Genomic DNA, 17,391 nt, shown 5'->3' on the forward strand with positions numbered 1-17,391 from the left:
CCCCCTCCCCCTCCACCTCAATACTTACATTTTTGTGACAAGGAAAGAAAACAAAAGGGGACTGAGTGAGAGAATCTGTATGCTGCCAGCTGCATGTGAAATTGCTTTCCCCCAAAACAATATTAAACTGATGGGGAAGAATTATAAATCTAGCAGATTGCCTCCGAAGGGATGTCTGGGCTCTGTTCAAAATGTGTGAATGTGTTTTTTAATCGTTATAGAAGATGTTTTTACAAGAATACATAGCTAAAACAATTATTAAAACAAGGCAGAGAAAAGAAGAGTAATAAATTGTGGGCACAATATAGCAGAGAGCCAAAAGAAGAGTTACACAAAGCTAGCTACTATAGGCCAGAGCTACCATTAGGAAGAATAAAGTATGGTTACCCATGTGGGATCATTCAAGTTTTGAAATTTCCAGGCCAAAACTTGTGACCTAGGACACATTACATGAACCTGCTATTCCACTGCAGTCACTTTATCATTGATATTGAATATAAATGATCACTTTTGATATTGCATCTCTCTTCAATTGCATAATTGCACTAATTTGACAATTTGTGGTCTCTTGATCATATTTCCCAAATTCCCCTGCTTCCCTGCATTTTAATTTTAGAATAATTTTGCAATTTCATATTTGAAGAAAGGGAAATATAACTATAAAATAAAAATAAATTGAAAACAGACAGCTTGGGAATGGTGAGTGAGAGGGGGAAGAAGAGGATAAACCCATTTTCTAACCTCACTTTACTGCTGGCATGCTGGCACAGAAGTGGAAGGTGTCCTACACACCAATGTAGGTGATGGGAATGTTGCTAGACTGTGAGATAGGAACAATTTTACCCGTCAATAGCAAGGGACAGATAATCACAGGAATAAGGCAGAATGGCAGCAGGATATGTACTGCAATGCCAGTTTGCCTGCCTCATGCAATAAGGTCCTTAGTGATAGAATAGAATCACTTTATTGTAAAGGAGCCCCCAGATGGCGTAGTGGACTAAGTGACTTGAAGGTTGGGTTGCTGACCTGAAAGCTGCCAGGTTCGAATCCCACCTGGGGAGAGTGAGGATGAGCTCCCTCTATCAGCTCCAGCTCCATGCGGGGACATGAGAGAAGCCCCCCACAAGGATGGTAAAAACATCAAAACATCCGGGCGTCCCCTGGGCAACGTCCTTGCAGACGGCCAATTCTCTCGCTCCAGAAGCAACTCCAATTGCTCCTGACACGAAAAAAAAACAAAAAAAAACTTTATTGTAATTGCACATTGTACAACGAAATTAAATACCATCCCCATTACACATTATATATGTAGAATTACAAAACTAAACACCCATCCTTCCACATTCTAATCACTATTGCACAAGCCCTAATTCCAAATAACTATGAAACTATAGAGCTCAATATAGCCACAGCTCTGGGATAAAAGCTATCTCTCAGTCTATTTGTCCTTGTTTTTAATCATCCTATACCATCTGCCAGACGGTAATAATTAAAAAAAAATCCAGGATGAAATGGATCCTTAAGAATATTCTGAGATTTCATAATAATAATAATAATAATAATAATAATAATAATAATAATAATAATAATAATAATAATAATAATAATAATAATATTGCCTGGTAGTGATCAACTTCATGGATTTTGGCTCAAACATCTGATTAGTTTACATGGAAAAATGGCCCAATAATTCAATGAGATGCTGCAGAAAGGAAGTATTAGTGAATGGCTAACAACTGGAAGAACATACCTGATACAAAAGGATCCAGCAAAAGGAGCACCACCAGGAAACTACAGGCCAATAATGTGTCTCCCCACTATGTTTAAACTACTGACTGGCATCATAGCTGACAGAATTCAAGACTATCTTGAAGAAAAAACATCTTGCCAGATGAACAGAAAGGCAACAAACGGAAAAGCAGGGGCACAAAAGACCAGTTATTAATTGACAAAATGATTCTGGAGAACAGTAAAAGCTGAAAAGCTAATCTTCACATGACGTGGATTGACTACAAAAAGGCCTTTGACTCACTCCCACACAGCTGGATCATCAAGTGCCTGGACGCCATCGGGATTAGTAAAAAGCTATGGACTTGTCAACATCAGAAGAGGAATTTTCCAGGGAGACTCATTGTCCCATCTGCTTTTCATTATTGCCATGATCCCTCTGTCAACAATCTTACAAAAAACTAATCTCTGCTATCAAACATCTAAGAAATCTCACAAAATTTCACATCTGATGTACATGGATGACTTGAAGCTGTATGGGAAAATGGAAACTGAAATCCAGTCTCTGACTAACACTATCCGAATTTTTAGCACTGATATCAGCATGGAGTTTGGTTTGGACAAATGTTCGACAGTGGCATTGAAGAAGGGAAAAATCATTGAAAGTGAGGGCATAAATATGCCTAATGGCCAAACAATAAAGTGTCACCAGCCAGAGGCCTATAAATATCTGGGCATATTACAGCTGAACAACATCAAGCATGTGAAGACTGTGGTCAGTAAAGAATACACACAAAGGGTCAGAAAAATTTCCAAAAGCAAGCTCAATGGAGGCAATATCATCAAGGCCATAAACACCTGGGCCATAGCTGTCATAAGATATACTGCTGGCATCATAAACTGGACACAGGTGGAACTGGACAATTTGGACAGAAAAACAAGAAAACTCATGACCATTCATCATTCACTGCACCCTCGCAGTGATGTTGACCGGCTCTATCTGCCTAGAAGATCAGGAGGCAGAGGACTCTTACAAGTAAAACAAGCAGTCAAAGAAGAAGAACATGCCCTGGCAGAATATGTAAAGCAAAGTGAAGAACCTGCTTTGATTGAAGTCAAAAATCAGAAACTCCTCAAAGCACAGCAGACAAAAAACCAGTACAAAAAAACCACACTACAAACTAGAGCTGACAGCTGGCACAACAAAACATTGCATGGAAAGTTCCTTGATAAAATTGAAGGAAAAGCTGACAAGGAGAAAACCTGGCTATGGCTCACGAATGGGACCCTGGAGAAGGAGACAGAAGGCCTGATCCTTGCAGCCCAGGAGCAAGCCATCAGGACAAATGCAATTAAGGCCAAGATCGAAAAATCAGCTGATGACCCAAAATGCAGACTGTGCAAGGAAACCGACGAAACCATTGATCATCTCCTCAGCTGCTGTAAGAAAATCGCACAGACAGACTACAAACAGAGGCACAACTATGTGGCCCAAATGATTCATTGGAACTTATGCCTCAAGTACCACCTCCCAGCAGCAAAGAACTGGTGGGATCACAATCCTGCAAAAATATTGGAAAATGAGCATGTAAAGATACTGTGGGACTTCCGAATCCAGACTGACAAAGTTCTGGAACACAACGCACCAGACATCACAATTGTGGAAAAGAAAAAGGTTTGGATCATTGATGTTGCTATGCCAGGTGACAGTCGCATTGATGAAAAACAACAGGAAAAACTCAGCCGCTATCAGGACCTCAAGATTGAACTTCAAAGACTCTGGCAGAAACCAGTGCAGGTGGTCCCGGTGGTGATTGGCACACTGGGTGCTGTGCCAAAAGATCTCAGCCGGCATTTGGAAACAATAGACATTGACAAAATTACGATCTGTCAACTGCAAAAGGCCACCCTACTGGGGTCTGCACGCATCATCCGAAAATACATCACACAGTCCTAGACACTTGGAAAGTGTTCGACTTGTGATTTTGTGATACGAAATCCAGCATATCTATCTTGTTTGCTGTGTCATAATAAAATAATAATAATAATAATTCCTGCCGCTACTGTGGCTGTTCATTTGTATTTTGATTCTGTAGCCCACTTGTCGATGGATGTCCAGAATTGGCAGCATCCACCGCGGTCCTTTTTATCCTGGGCGACCACCGAACCAGTATAGACTTCGTTTTGGTTTGATTCTCCATAATGCTAATGGGTTAGGTGCTCTTAGTTCCACTCCTCAGCTGAGACCTCTCTGGCTTGGTTGGACCTGCCGGTAGTTACACTACCGCCAGCACAGTTCTCAGCATCCTTGGAACAGTTAAGCCCCCCCCCCCACACACACACACACTATGACAAGGTGGCACCTATTGGGGAGGGGGGCTTAACTGTTCAGAAAAATTCTCAAAAGCAAGCTCAATTGAGGCAACACCATCAAGGTCATAAACACCTGGGCCATACCTGTCATAAGATATATTGCTGGCATCATAAACTGGACACAGGTCGAACTGGATAATTTGGACAGAAAACAAGAAAATTCATGACCATTCATCATTCATTGCATCCTCGCAGTGATGTTGGCCGGCTATATTTGCCTAGAAGATCTGGTGGCAGAGGACTCTTACAAGTAAAACAAGCAGTCAAAGAAGAAGAACATGCCTTGGCAGAATATTATTTATTTATTTATTTATTTAATTTCCATAATTTCTATCCTGATTTTGTGACACAAATCTTGTTCGCTGTGTCATACCATGTCGTTGTGTCAACAACAACAACAACAACAACAACCACAATAATCCTTTATTATACCGCTCTATCTCCTCGAGAGGACTCAGGATGGTCCATCTCCTCGAGAGGACTCAAGCGAATTATGAAGTTTTTCCAAAGAGGGGAGAGGGCAACCAATAATTCTCTGGGCAGTAGTGGTAACCCTTTGGAGCACCTTCCTATTTGCCAGTGTGCAATTTGCAAACAATGCGCAAAGGCAATAGGTTAGAACACTCTCTATAGCACAGTGATAGAAAGTCACCAGCAGTTTTTCATTCAATTGTTGGGTCCTTAAAAGTCTCAGATAATAAAATCTCTGCTGGGCCCTCTTAACCAATGCCACAGTATGAATGCCCCAGGTCAGGTCCTCCTTAACAATACCACCCAGGAACTTAAAACTGGCCACTTGCTCCACTCAATCTCCATTTATGACCAAAGGCTGAATGTCTGATCTATTCCTTCTGTAATCTACTATAAACTCTTTGGTCTCATTGATGTTAGGAACCAAATTATTGTGTCTATACAACGAGAGCAGCCAATCCATCTCATCCCAGTAGGTCGACTCATTCCCTTCAGAGATAAGCCCCACCACTGTTGTATCATCTGCAAATTTAATAATGATATTACTATGGTGAAAGGGGGTGCAGTCATATGTGTAAAGAGTATAAAGTAGATGATTCAACACACAGCCCTGTGGCATACCAGTATTGCGAATAAGACTTGAAGAGATACGATCATCTAGTTTAACCCTCTGGAAATGTCAAGAAAAGAAGTCCATAATCAAAAACACATTGAATATGATAGTCCAAGATCTGTAGATCTGTTAGTTCTGTATGCAAAATTATGTTAACAAATGTATATGGAAAGCAAGAAATGATATGCCTACAGACCAGTTTTTCAAGGCACTTCATGAGGGTGGAAGTAAGTGCCACTGGTCTGTAGTTCCGAAAATTATCAATGGGAAACTTCTTTGGTAACAGAACAATGACAGAAGCCTTCAAACAAGATGGAATAATAGACTGAGATAAAGATGGATAGATGGATGTAATTAAGCATTATGAATTAACGATCAACCACAGTTGCTCACAGTTTGTTATTTACTCATACAAGAGAGAAACACACACACACACACACGTGTGTGTGTGTGTGTGTGTGTGTGTATGAGAGAGAGAGAGAGAGAGAGAGAGAGAGAGGGCACATCTTTTCCTGTTTGGAAATCAAGACAGAAATCTTAGTTAAAAAGGTGGTTCTCAGATGAAATAAGGCAATTCAATCTACCATTAACTGTCTACCAACTACTGTAAAGTAAGTTTGGGAATAGCAAGGGGGAAGGAAATGGAGGAGGAGTATTTATTAGTATTTTAAAATGCCATTTTAGTATTTCTACTGTATTGTAATTTTGTTTTTTTACCACACTGCTACTATTTAATTGCTTTTTAAATTGCTTTTTAACTTTTGTATTGCACCTTTTCAACTTGCCTAGTGTGGAGTGTTAGCTGCCTTGAGTCCCCAAGTGGGGAAAGGCGGGGTATAAATAAAGATAATAAATGAATAAATAAATATTAGTAGCATTTTGTACCAAACTGGCCCAAGACAAGTAACCTTCCTCTTGTGGGAGATCATGCTAACCATCTGAAACTGAATATGGAAGATGCTGATGATCCTCTCTGTTGTCTCTATGTCAAAGTTTAGAGTGAACTCTGTGGGAATATATTTCAGGAGTGTACCAAACCATCAAATAATCAACATGCTGATGTGCCCTAAGAGAGGATTCCACTTCAAAGTGTTCAGAAACAGCAAGAGAGCAAAATACTGCTTTGTTGTTATTTTGAGTCAGCAGAATCATAGCGAAAGTAATTATTCCACTTTTCTTGACACCAGTTAACCTCAGCTGGATTGCAATTTCAAGTTTCATACATTTTAAAGATTCTGAAAAAGAAAAGAAAACCTATGTGGAGTGTATGAAGGAAATTTTATTATCCAGGAAATAGTTCAAGCTTTTTCCTCCTCAGTTCTAAAGTCACCTGAATAATTAGTACACACCACAAATACATGAAATAAATGCCATGGCAATCCCTGTTGAACAAAACTTGCCAAGAAATCCCCACAGTGTGTTTGCCTTACCACCTCATCACATGGATGCTTTTCTCTGTCTCTCTGCACTGCAGGCATGCTGCTGGCACGGAGTCTGCCAAAGCCCATCAAATGACACAGGGCTACTTCTGTTGGGCCTCCATCGGGCTCCGTGCTGGCAGTGTGCAGGGGAGGAATTGGGAGAAAGCTGAGAACAGCATGAAAACGTTGTGGGATGGGAACCCATGACCAACAATGGTAATGGGACAACGTGGTACGCTGCCCCACAGTTCCCCCCACTGTCCCCTGCTTCTCGACCTCCATGTGATGAGGTCCATAGGGTAACCATAAATCAGAAACGACATGAAAGCACACAACCACAACAAAATGTTTGGAATTTTGGAATTACACTTCCAGTGTAATTCCAAGTGTAATTCCAGTGTTATTCAGGCCACTTTCTCATGCTCCACAAAAAGAGGCTACTAGAAATCGTTGGCTAGTGGTAGGCCACTTCCTACACAATTGATATTACTTCTTTCTACAATCCATCTGCAATCACCAGAGAAAGGCCAAGGCCTCACAGTAATAATCCAAAGCTCGATCATCCAAAAGTCTGTCAAATATTGGACAGAAAAACAATTTCCCTGTCTGCACATTAAATGGTTGTGTTGGAGTGAAATGGGTTTTCTCTTTATACTGCAGAAATTGGGAACAAAATCGAGGTCATTTAAGGGGCATGAGCTTCCCCAAGGAAAGGGGAGCAAATATGAGCCACAGGGAACAAATGTGAGGGCAGCCTCATGAACATGTAATTTGAACACTCTGGCTACTTTCTGTTTCAACAGTCAGTTCAAAATGTCCAGTATTAACATATGTTATGTTATTTGACACCAAAACATTTTTACATGTTCAAGATAAAATGTCCCTATATGTTGTTCACACTTCCAACATACATTTGAAACATCTTTGTGTATTCTAGCCAGTTTTTCTGGCGTTATATGCCATTGATGGAACCTCCAGTGGTGCAGTGGGTTAAACCGCTGAGCTGCTGAACTTGTTGCCCAAAAGGTCAGCAGTTCAAATCCAAGGAGAAGGGTGAGCTCCCGCAGTTAGCCCCAGCTTCTGCCAACCTAGCAGTTTGAAAACATGCAAATGTGAATAGATCAATAGGTGGGAAGGTAACAGCACTCCATGCAATCATGCTGGCCACATGACCTTGATGGTGTCTATGAACAATGCTGGCTCTTCGGCTTAGAAATGGAGATGAGCACCAACCCCCAGATTCGGACACGACTAGATTTAACATCAGGGAAAAACTTTTACCTTTACCTATGCCATTGATAAATCATTTATAAAAAATGTTCCTTAAGATCATAACACAAAGTAAATTTGACCACATTTTCCCAGTATTTGTATGTTATATCCAAAATTCTATGCCCATTTTATCATACAATTTTTAACTTGTCCGTCTTCCATCTCAGTTTTTAACAGAAACATCTTCAGTACATAATTATAATTTAAATTCAGATTTTGTTCAAAAATTTATTCAAAATCTTAATTTTGTTTATTCATCTTAAGTATTTTAATTATTTGGTGATAAGAAAACTACTGGAAGCTATAGCCCTTTAAAAATAAACTTTCACTTGATTTAATTCTGTATCGTTTCTGATCAAGCTCCATGGGTGTATCATTTTGTCTTTTGCAAAATAGATACTACAGATAGCTTTGGAGTTTATTCAGATACATAATAAAGGTAAAGAACCATCATTTCTGTTACCATTTGTGAGTAAAATGTTCTGGAGATCATGGACAACCTTGTTTAATGAAATACCCTTTCCCCACTGATTTCATGGATTTTGAATGTTGTTGTTGTTGTTGTTGTTGTTGTTGTTGTTGTTGTGCACCTTCAAGTGATTTCTGACATATGACAACCCAAAGGCTAGTATTTTCTTTGTGAGATTTGGTCAGAAGAGGTTTGCCATTGCCTTCCTTTGAGGCTGGGAGAGTATGTCTTGCCAAAGATCATCCACTGGGTTTCATGGCTGAGTAGGGTTTCAAGCCTGATCCCCAGAACTGTAATCCAACAGACAAGTCACTGGCTCCACTATCTAGCTATTTCTGTCAGGTGGAAGATTTCATAATCAAAGGACAACATGATGATATTCAGATAAAGCACGTCTTCTAAATTTTAGTTAACTACAATGACTTTTTAAAAACTTTGCACTAAAGATTACTTTTTCTTTCTGTCTTTTGAGAAACATAGCAATTAAGATTACCTTTCTTTTCTTTTTTGGAATATTTTATGCATGCTATTTGTTGGAAGCTGTTTTGTGTAATTTTGGGCACTTACATTGTGCTATTATTTTTATTTTAAAAAAGAGGAAAGAAAACCATTTGGCAAATTTCCTAAGGAAGGAAGTGTTTTGACAAGTAATGCTGAATGGTATAATTGCATACTTGATATTATCAGCATTGTCATGACTTTGATGTCTTGTGTTTACATAGTAAGTAGACAAATGACATCCACTAACAACAGCAAAACTTTATTTATATACCCCTCTATCTCCTGTGGGGACTCAGGGCAGTTTACATATGGTAAACATTCAATACCAACGTAAAGCATACAACAGTCCAATAATAAAACAATAGCATAAGCATAATACAAATTAAAAACAATGTGTTCTTTAAGTATAAAAACAGTTTCAGATTACTGCATTGGGTGATTTAACAACCAATGGGCTTAATTTCCGGATAGGTCAAAATAGCGATAAGAGCTAGGGTAAGGGACAAGAAGTAAAAATAACATAAAGCCAGGGATGAGGTATGAATGGATAACAAGGAGCATAGGCCAGGATTACACCACTTCAGACCTGCTGAGTAGCTACAAGGGTTAAACTAATTAAATTAGCACCCATAAACAAAATCGAAGTAAGTGGGTAAAGTGCAGAACAGGGATTGTATTGTGGCCAGGTGGTTTCAGGTTAGTCATTTCCAAAAGCCTGCTGAAACCACTAGGTTTTCAAGTCCCTATGGAAGGATGCTACTGATGGGGCTTGCTTATCTCTTTGGGGAGGGTGTTTCAGAGGCAGGGGGCCACCACCGAGAAGGCCCTCTCCCTCGTCCTTGCCAACCGTACCTGAGACAGTGGTGGGAGTGAGAGGAGGGCCTCCCTGGAAGATCTAAGGGTCTGTGCCAGGATATAGAGGGAGATGCGATTGCGAAGATGGGTGGGGCCCGAACCATTTAGGGCTTTATAGGTCATGACCTGCACCTTGAATTGGGCCCGGCAGTTGATCGGCAGCCAATGGAGCTGTTTTAGTAGGGGAGTTGTCTGATCCCTATAATTAGCTCAAGTCAAGAGCCTGGCTGCGGATCTTTGGTTTATAGTGTTCCCTCACTACTTTGCGGTTCACTTTTTGCGGATTCGCTGTTTCGCGGTTTTTCAATAAACTCTAAAAAACTATTATAAATCATAAAAAATTACAATTTGCAGCCTAAGGAAGGGAGGAAGGAGAAGCCAAAGGGAGAGAAAAGGAGCCCAAGCGGCAACGGGAGGAGAAGGAGGCAATTTATCTGCACATGATTGGTTGATAAAGACTTAAAATAGTGTATAACTACTAAAATAATGTATAAATATTAAAATAAATATAGCACCCCTACTTCACGGATTTTCACTTATTGCAGGTGGTCCAGGAACCTAACCCCCGAAATAAGTGAGGGAACACTGTACTTGGAATTTCCAGGCCGTCTTCAGGGGCAGCCCCACGTAGAGTGCATTACAGTAATCCAGTCTAGATGTAACCAAGGCATGGACCACTGTGGCCAAGTCAGGCTTCTCGAGGAATGGTGCACAAGTTTTAACTGTGCAAAGGCCCTCCTGGCCACCACCGACACTTGAGAATCAAGCATCAAAGCTGAGTCCAGGAGGACCCCCAAGCTGTGGACCTGTGTCCTCAAGGGGAGTAACTCCGTCGAACACAGGTTGCCACCTAATACCCTGATTGGCCCCACGACTGACCAGGAGGACCTCTGTCTTGTCTGGATTAAGTTTCAATTTGTTAACCCATATCCAGGCCAACACAGCTGCCAGGCACTGGTTTAAGGTCCAGGAGGCTTCCTTGCAATTAGGTGGAAAGGAGTAGTAGAGTTGGGCATCATCCGCGTACAGATGGCACCCAACTCCAAAACTCCGGATGACCTCACCAAGCGGTTTCATGTAGATGTTAAAAAACAAGGGAGATAGAACAGAACCTTGCTGAATATAGCAAATTTTGTGTGTGTCTCCATTGTTATATCTATTTCATAGGATTCGTATATACAACATGATATTAAGAAATGCAAGGGGTGCCCACGCAAAAAAACAAACAAACAACAACGTAAAATTAAAACCACTGACCCATGACTTTTCGGGAGTTATGTAAGTCTCCTAAATGGCTCCAGGTCTCTGTTGCAGGTGCCACTTCTCCCCCCAAAGGACTGGGTTAGGTTACCCCAAAGGGCCCTGAGGAGGATGGTGAGGCTGAAGCGGAGGGAGAAACCCCTCTCTTTCTTCGAAGGGGGTGGCAAGGGGGGGAGGGGGGCAGGCGAGTGGGCAGGAGGGATGCCTGGCTGGATGACCAGGCAAGGAAAAAGCACATGCCTGGCCAGAAAGAGACAACAGAGACCACACTTACATTAAGGCTTTAGCACGGAAGTGAGCAGAATTCTGGGAAATGTAGTTTAGGGTGGGGCTTTTTGAATTCTCTGGCGCAGGGCTCCTTGTCTTCCCAAATTACATTTTCCAAGAATATCTCCCTGAAAATTTTGGTGTTCTTTCTCTAAAAGGATTTCCAGATGAAAGGGGATTGTTGGGAGTTGAATCAACTCTGTGAGATAGGCAAAGTTTGAGAGGCAGTAATCCCTAAGTTTACCTAGTAGGTTTCCTATTATTATTATTATTATTATTATTATTATTATTATTATTATTATTATTATTTTCTTCAAAGGCTGGATGGGCATCTGTTGGGGGTGCTTTGATTGTGCTTTATCTGCCTGGCAGAGGGGGATTGGACAGGGTCAGTGAAATAGTACTGTTAAGTTTACGTTGGTTAAAATTCCCTAAAAATAAGTGGATGTGCAACTCTTTCTGAAACTTGGGGGCAGGGATTATGCCCTGGTTATGTTGTATCATTGAAAATAGAATTTCAAGGAGATAGCTCTTGCAGTTTTTACAAATGTTGCTCATAAAAACTTTTCAAAATTCCCAAGATATGTAAAATGTTCTGAAACTGGGGAGGGGGATAAGAGTGGTAAATGTGTTCTACAATTGTAGCAAGTTTCATCCCTATAGCTCTAAGAACGAGGAAGAAAGGAGCTCTGGAAGCTTTCCCATTTGCGCAATTACATAACAAAAAAATTAACAAAAAAGTCATTACATTATAATAGTTACTATACGGACCCCTTACGATATTTTAGAAATGATTCGCCACCCACTCCTAATTTAGTAATGAGTATTGAAACATTTTTTATTGATTGCACAGGCCTACTGAATATCATCAAGTTACTGTTTGTAAATTTGTAACTTCTTCTAAGTGTGCTTGGAGGAAGGTGCTTTTACGTATGAGAGACCTGTTTTGCTAATTTAGATTGCTTGCTTACAATAAAAAAACCTTTCCTTTAAATGTCTCTTTATTTTTCACTCTTGTTATATGTCTTTTGTTGGGTACAAGGACCTTGGCAGAGGATGAGGAGGATGAGCAAATGCAGACGTAAATGGGAGGGGGAATTGTGGAGTTAAAATCTATTAAAACAAAATCTCTAAAAGTCCTATGCTTTCAGAAAGTGGAAATAATGACTCCATGTACCATTATACTTCAGCAGCATGTCATCTTGAAAATGCAGGCTCACACATGCAGAGAGAGAAGTGTGAGAGGAAACAGACTTGGAAAGCAGAACTATGCCAGAAATCAATGCAAAAGCTACATATTTAAAGGGACAGTGCATGACAGCCCTCAATCTCAGTTGAAAAGCTATGTTGTGACTAATCACATCACCAATAAAAATGTGTTCTGTGCACAGAAACTCTTGATTGGAAAAGAAGCAATATAGGCACAATCAGATTCATTATCTGATGTGCAGTATTTGCATTGATCTGCCTAATGATTAATTTAATTAGTATACTTGGAATCAATTAATCTCCTTGCTTCATTTATTTCACAGTGAATAATAACTACTTAGGAAAGAAGCATGAGCCAGCTCTAACATCTAGTCCACCATAGACAAATGACTATAAGCTTAAATTTAATGTAGTGTGAAAATGTTTAGGGCAATATTTATGATCAAATTCAATACTTAGCTGGCTCTTGTGCCAACTGAATTTTTAATTGGTTGTCTATATGCAGCAATGCACTATTAAGTAGTGTAGAGTTTAACTGTTCCTTGGATCACCACTTAAATAAAAATGGGTAATTCGTTAAACATAGTTTAGAAGTCCTGTTATACTTCCAGGGATGCCAATAGGCAGGGGTGGTTCAACTGTTAGGCGAATTAGGCAGTTGTTGAAGGCGCTATCGCCTGGGGGTGCAGTTGAGGTATCTCTTGAGGCGCCTCCAAGTGCCCTAAAGCCAAGGAGTAGCTGCCGTCGCCTTTGGAAACCCGGTCTGCCACTCTCCATTAATGGGAAGGGTGAGGGCGCGTGCGCACCAGCGGCACCAACTTTTTGTTTGCGCCTCTCACCTCCCTCTTTTCTTTGCACGAGAAGGTGAGAGGCGTGCAGGCCAGTGACACTAGCTTCCTGTTCTCGCTGTGTGCATGTCTCTCTCCTTCTCATGCAAAGGGAAGAGGGAGGTGAGGGACGTGAGCACCAGTGGCATCAACTTTCTGTTCTCGTCGTGTTCGCGCCACACCTCCCTCTTCCCTTTGCACAAGAAGGACAGAGGCGCACACACAGCAAGAACAGGAAGCTGGTGCTGCTGGCCTATGCACCCCGCCTCCTCCTCCCAGGCCCGCGGCCCCTCGGCGGCCTCCGTGGCCCCTCAGCAGCCTCCACGGCCCCTCGCTGGCCTCTCTCTGGCCTCTGCGGCTTCTCTCTGGCCTCCGCAGCTTCTCTCTGGCCTCCGCGACCTCTCGCTGGCCTCCAACAGCCTCCGCGGCCTCTCCCTTGATCAAGGTTGTTGTAAGTGTTATTTATTGCTTATCTAATTGTATAGTTTTTACCTTGTTTTAATATTATGCTTATTATGTAATTTGATAGGCTTTTCCTTAATCCCTCCTTATTATCCAACATTTTTGCTTATCCAACGCTTTTATTTTTCAGTGATTGGTTTGGTTGGGGGGGGGCACCAAAATTCTGTTCGCTTACACTTGAAAATTACCTTCGGATGACCCTGCCAATAGGACAACTGAAGCCATTTAGAATATACTTGACTGTTATACCGTGGAAGAGATACAAGGTTTAGCTTTTGTCAGTGTACTTGTTGCTAAGGTTATAGACCACCAAAGCTACTACACCTGATGTTGTAGTTGCGCCAAGGGGCAGTTCTGGTACTACTGGTAAAATTGCTAGTAGGAGGAAAAGGGATAATGTTGAGCAGGTGTTTGATGAGGAACAGCAAGTAAAGCGGATTCGGGAAATACTTATGGCTCCTACAATTGAGCTGTTTGAAGGCTTCTCTAGTGAGGAGGACTCAATGGAGGAAGATGATGGGTTAACAGAAAGTAAAGGACCTAAGAGGTCAGCTGTGATGTCTCATGGGCCATGTAGTCCTGTTCCTAGTATTATTGTGACAGATGAAGAGGAAAACTTGGATTTCCCACCGTTTCAGCCAGAGTTGGAGCCCTTGCACCTGCAGGATATTTGCCCTCCAGAAGCCAGCCAAACAAGCCTTGAGCAGAAATCTCCCCCATTTTCTCACCGGGATTATTATAATCAACAAAGAGGCGCTCGCGAGGCGACTCGCCGGAGCGCTAGGATAGCTGCCAGACAATTAGCTGATTAAGTCTGTTTCCCTTGGGAAACTTTAAGGAGTCAAACATCTGGACACAGAATGGCTTTCGTTTCTCGTTCCCCAGAGAAAGTGTTCTTTGGCGGGAAACAAGATCCTATTTAGGTGTTTGCTCTCGAAGATACCCTTGCGGAGTCAATTCGTCAGCTCGTGGAGTGAGATCGTGTGTAGACTTCGTACTCCAGTTCCCAGCTCCTGAATCAAGTTCCCAGCCCTGCCTTGTTCCACGGATTTCTATGGACTCAGTTCTTGTTCCACGATTGCCTTGTTTCAAGTTGGACCTTGCCAAGTCTCAAGTTTTGCCTTGCCTTGCGTTTTAAACCACGGACCCTGCTTCTCGGATTCCAGCCTTTCCTGAAAGGTCTACTTCTGAACTATATTCCACACTTGTTTTTATTGACTTTATATATTTCTTTAATAAAGATATTAGATAGATTCTGGCCTCTGCGTATGGTTATTGGTGCTCTGCAGCCTGGGTCCTGACAGTTTGACTCCGCCACCTAAGCACCAATTAACCTAGGCCAGAATGTCCACTGGAACCGGGGTGGAAGCCCAACCACTCAGCTATACCATCGCCAAGGATGAAGTGGACAGAATCCGTGATATGCTCCATACGCAGGAGGGAGAAATACGGGGTTTGAAGGAACGCGGGACCCGTCTCCCTGCCCTGGCGTTACCAACCAAGTTTTCTGGAGAAGCTTCCAAGGTTCATGTTTTCCGTCGCCAATGCCAGGCATATCTAGAAGCCCGCCATGCCGAGTTTCCCCAAGAAGACATCAAGGTGGCATGGATCTACAGTCTCCTAGACGGGCCAGCGGCCAATTGGGCGACGGCGCTATTTGATGAAGCCTCTCCACACCTAAGTTCCGCGCAAAACTTCCTGAATCACCTTAAGGCGACTTGGGGAATCGAGGACAATTTAGAGGCGGCCGGCCACAAACTCCGGCGCCTTTTCCAAGGGGACAGGCCTTTGTCCCAGTACATAGCCGAGTTCCGAGTGCTGGCCCAAAACACCGGCTGGAATGACGTAGCCCTCAGGGGACAGTTTCGGGAGGGTCTCAACATCGAGATGTTGGAAGAAATCTCCAAGGTGGATCCTCCAAACTCTCTTGAGAGACTTATTGACCAATGTTTGCGAGCCGAAGTCATGCTTGCCAACAGAAAGCAGTGGCTCCGAGGCCAGAGTGGAAGAGCAGGAGTAAAACCTCCCGCTCCCGCCGGCATCCAACCACGTCAAATGTGGAGACCCCCGCCACCAGCCCCATACCCCAGAGGCAGCGAGGAGGAGCCGATGCAGTTGGGCAATGTGCGCCCCAGATTAGATGTTGCCGAGAAGGCCCGCCGCCAACGTTTAAACCTCTGTTGATACTGTGGAAACGGGGGCCACTTTGCCAGAGAGTGTCCAGCCAAAAGAAAGCCCGCCACCCGTTTGGCGGCGGCGTCCTCCGTGGAGACGGAGACGGCCGAGGCGGCAGGCGCAAAGCGGGCGGGGGAAGCCAGCGACCGGGCGTAGAGAGGCTCGCCAACCCGGTCAGAAACCCCACTCAAGAGCCGCCAACCGGGGTCCTATTTCTCCTAGTGGTCACCTTGTGGTCAGCGAAAAAAGGACCCGTCATGATCCATGCCATGATAGACTCAGGAGCAACAAACAATTTCATCGATAGAGAGTATGCCAACTCTCTGGGATTACAATATCACGATTTCAAGAACGCCCGGGTGGTGCAAGCCATAGATGGCCGCCCCCTAAAGACAGGTCCAGTAAGCCAATGGTCTGAACCCACCAGAATGTGGATAAGGGAACACATGGAAGAGATTTCCTTCTTTGTTACCGAGGTTCCTCACTTCCCTGTGATTTTGGGAATTCCATGGCTGACACTCCACGACCCAAACATCTCCTGGACCAACAGAGAACTGCAGTTTGCTTCTAAATATTGCCAAAACCATTGTCTTGTAGCCAAGGTCTGCCATGCCACAGACGCTGAACCTATCATCACCTTGCCCAAGAAATACTCAGACTTTTGGGATGTTTTCAATGAAAAGGAAGCCGAGAAACTACCCCCGCATAGGCCCTATGATTGTGCCATTGACTTGGTGGAGGGGGCCCCGATTCCGCGAGGACACCTCTACTCCCTGACTGAACCAGAGCAAGAAGCTCTCAGGGAGTTCATAGAGTCAAACCTCCGCAAGGGGTTCATCAGACCCTCTCAATCCCCAGCCGCTTCCCCAGTGATGTTTGTGAAAAAGAAGTCAGGGGACCTACGCTTGGTTGTGGACTATAGAGCAAGGAACAATATCACTAAGCGGAACCGCTATCCCCTGCCTTTGATCTCGGACCTATTAGACCGGCTTCGAGGGGCCAAGGTTTACACCAAGCTGGATCTTCGGGGGGCTTACAATCTAGTTCGCATCAGGGAGGGGGACGAGTGGAAAACCCCTTTCCAGACTAAATTCGGTTTATTCGAGTCCCTAGTCATGAATTTCGGTTTACGTGGAGCTCCTGCAACGTTCCAGCATTTTGTCAATGACATCTTTCAGGATTATCTAGATCGGTTCTTGATCATCTACTTAGACTATTTTTTGGTGTTTTCTAGATCACAATCAGAACATGAGAACCACGTCAGAATGGTGTTACAACGATTGCGGGATCATGGACTATATGCCAAGTTGGAAAAATGCGCTTTTGATCTACAAGAGGTAGATTTCCTGGGATACCATGTCTCGCCACTAGGGCTCTCCATGGACCCGGCAAAGGTTTCAGCAGTATTGGAATGGCGGGTGCCAACCAACAAGAAAGAGGTGCAGCGTTTCTTGGGGTTCGCGAACTACTACCGCAAGTTCATTCCAG

The sequence above is a fragment of the Anolis carolinensis genome, chromosome 2, assembly GCF_035594765.1.
Source record: "Anolis carolinensis isolate JA03-04 chromosome 2, rAnoCar3.1.pri, whole genome shotgun sequence".
In the NCBI taxonomy this organism is placed as follows: domain Eukaryota; kingdom Metazoa; phylum Chordata; class Lepidosauria; order Squamata; family Dactyloidae; genus Anolis; species Anolis carolinensis.